Genomic DNA, 3,516 nt, shown 5'->3' with positions numbered 1-3,516 from the left:
GAGTGAAAACCTTAAAACGTAGCCATGTGAACAAGGGTTAAGGCTTTGTGCCAAGGATTTCCCTATGTGTGGTCTCATTATAAACTATCAATTAGCTTACCTCAATATCCTGCTAACCATGTGAATTACTATCTGTATTAAAAATAATTCATTAGAAGAGCAATTTGATGCGGCCCTCATCATCTGATTAGTTAAATTTACCGGAAATCATTGGTGTCTCCCAGTATTTTAACATTTCTTGGGAAATCCTCCAGGATGTTTTGATGTCCCTGATTCACTGGTTTCAGAAGCTTCTTTTTGCCTAATCTGGAACTGAAGGCAAAAAAATATTGGCAGAGAAATTTGGCCTTGCAGCACCCATTTTTCAAATTATTTAAATGAAAAATAATTTAAATAAATTAGGGTTCTGCACATCTTGCATGACCTTTTTTTTATTTATTCCTGGGATTTGGGCATCACTGGCTGGGCCAGCATTTATTGCTCATCCCTAATTTCCCTTGAGAAGGTGGTGGTGAGCTGCAGTCCACGTGGTGTCGGTACACCCACAGTGCTGTTAGGGAGGGAATTCCAGGATTTTGACCCAGTGACAGTGAAGGAACGGTGATATATTTCCAAGTCAGGATTGGTGAGTGGCTTGGAGGGGCACTTCCAGGTGGTGGTGTTCCCATCTATCTGCTGCCCTTGTCCTTCTAGATGGAAGTGGTCGTGGGTTTGGAAGGTGCTGCCTAAGGAGCCTTGGTGAGTTCCTGCAGTGCATCTTGTAGATGGTACACACTGCTGCTACAGTGCATCGGTGGTGGAGGGAGTGAATGTTTGTGGATGTTGTGCCAATCAAGTGGGCTGCTTTTTCCTGGATGGTGTGAAGCTTCTTGAGTGTTGTTGGAGCTGCACTCACCCAGGCAAGTGGGGAGTATTCCATTACACCCCTGACTTTGTGCCTTGTAGATAGTGGACAGGCCTTTGGGAGTCAGGAGGTGAGTTACTCGCCACAGGAGTCCTAGTCTCTGACCTGCTCTTGTAGCCACAGTATTTATATGGCTAGTCCAGTTCAGTGTCTGGTCAATGGTAACCCCCAGGATGTTGAAAATATTTGGTGCCAATATTTGAATACCCCATGTGCTGACCACGATCATTACAACATTGCACTAGCCAGCAGGAAGGTGCCCTGACCAGTGCTATCTAAAGAGCGTGCTGCAAAAACCTTGCAGTCACGAGGGATGTGCCTCTAAGACCATCTGGGTAACACAAGAAGCAGGAACACAAAAAGGGGGAAGAAAAGGAAAAGAAGGAGGAGGGAGAGAGCCAGAAACCACTAGTGCCCTTCCCTACCAGAGCTGTCACCTAAATCATCCCCATCCTCAGTACACCAATGGTTCTGCAATCCTCATCGCCTTTCTCATAACCATCATCTGATTGTTTTCCTTCATTTCAGACTCTTGGGTCTTGCCCTTCATGCCAAAAATAAACAGCACCAGCAAATCCAGAACATCAATCAACTCCATTAATTGGCCAGTATAAGGGCCTCAAAAGGCCAAAGGGCATGCTAGCTGATGCCTTACCCACCCATCGTATCTTTGGGGACAGCTCGGGGTGTGGGTGGGAAGGGAGTGGGCTAGCCACCTCTTGTAATTTACTTGGCCTTCCTTCAATGTGCTGGCTGGAAAAGGTGGGGTGTGGGGGCATATAATTCCCCCTGTTAACTCTGTTTCTCTCTCCACAGATGCTGCCTGACCTGATGAGTCTTTCCAGCATTTGATTCGGCATATCTTGGCTCGTTTCTATGACAACAATGTATGTGGCACTGTGACTGAAAGGACAGATTCACTACTGGCAATGTTACTGAAAATTGACTCTATGGTGCTGAGATTGCATTGCATGGAAACAGAACTATCCCATTGTACTTGCCTGGATATATTCAAAAACAAGTTTCCTGATGGTCCAGTTGGCAACTGCACTACATTCTGTGGAACTAGGCCATATAGACAGATGCGTGCCACATTCAATCTTGATTTAGTGCGGAGTTAGCTAATCTCAGTTGTTCCACTGTTATACTCTTGGTGAACCTGAACACTGTGTGATTCATGAGGAATCATATGTGGAAAAATGTGGCCATTGGAACAAGGGGAAAAAGAGCAGTAAGAGCCCATGGAACCATATCACAGTATGGATCAGTGATTTCAGAGTGGGAGGAGAGGTGGTGGTGGTGGGGCAGGGGTGGGGGTCAGGAACCAAAAGGGAAAACAAAATCCTACAAAGAGATGAACAAAGGAAATGATCCACTCTTTAAATCATTATACTTACAGGGAAACAAACCCCTCTAATTTGGAATCAAACCATGTTTAAAAAGAAGCATAAAAACAATGGGAGACTCTAAAGGCTATAAAAACCGAGGGTAGCCTTGGATTAGAAACCACATAGGGCCCTGTCCAAACTAGAAATGCCAACACCCCGGATGAAACCAGAAAACATTTGGAGGCCCAGAGAGACTGCCACTTCAACATCACCTGATCTTGGAGATACATCTACCAATGTACAACAGTGAAGTGCTTCATTTAATTAAAAGAGGAATCCCATTTGGTAGGTGCTTCGCATGACGTGGAACTTTACTCTACAGACCAAGAACGTGCCATTACTTTCAGTGTTAAGTGACCAAATTTCAGCTGAATGGGTAATTAATTTGTCACAGTTGGCCTTAGCATTACAGGGCTTGAGAGCCAAGAAAAGAACCAGAGTTTCTCTTTAATCGTTCACGGGATGTGGGCTTCGCTGGCTGGGCCAGCATTTGTTGCCCATCCGTAATTGCCTTGAGAAGGTGGTGGTGAGCTGCCTTCTTGAACCGCTACAGTCCCTGTGGTGTAGGTACACCCACAGTGCTGTTAGGAAGTGAGTTCCAGGATTTTGACCTAGCGACTGTGAAGGAATGGCGATATATTTCCAAGTCAGAATGGTGAATGAACTTACGGGTGGTGGTGTTCCCATGCACCTGCTGCCCTTGTTCTTCTAGGTTATAGAGGTCACGGGTTTGGAAGGTGCTGTCTGAGGAGCCTTGGTGAGCTGCTGCAAGTGTACCTTGTAGATGGTACACACTGCTGCTACTGTGAGCCAGTGGTGGAGGGAGTGAATGTTTAAGGTGGTGGGTGGGGTGCTGATTAATTGGTTGCTTTATCCTGGACGGTGTCAAGCTTCTTGAGCGTTGTTGGAGCTACACTTATCCAGGCAAGCGGAGCGTATTCCATCACACTCCTGACTTGTACCTTGTAGAGATGTTGGATGGGCTTTGGGGGGGTTCTGCTCCCTAACTCTGTTCACTGTCACTGGTTGGAAAGTGTGTGGGCATCAACTGAGAATAGGACTGGAGGCTCATGTGTGGTCAAATAACCAGCAGCAATCAATCACCTGAGTGATCTTGGTGCCAGGGACTCGTAACTCAGTATGAATCTGTATCTTCAGGACAGGAGGAAGAAAACTGTAATTAAATTTGCCTCAAATGTGGAGAAAATTAGATGTAACTGGAGA

The sequence above is a fragment of the Cetorhinus maximus genome, chromosome 3 (assembly GCF_964194155.1).
Source record: "Cetorhinus maximus chromosome 3, sCetMax3.hap1.1, whole genome shotgun sequence".
Taxonomy (NCBI): Eukaryota; Metazoa; Chordata; class Chondrichthyes; order Lamniformes; family Cetorhinidae; genus Cetorhinus; species Cetorhinus maximus.
The sequence above is the reverse complement of the archived record's forward strand: the minus strand, read 5'-3'. Positions refer to the sequence as shown.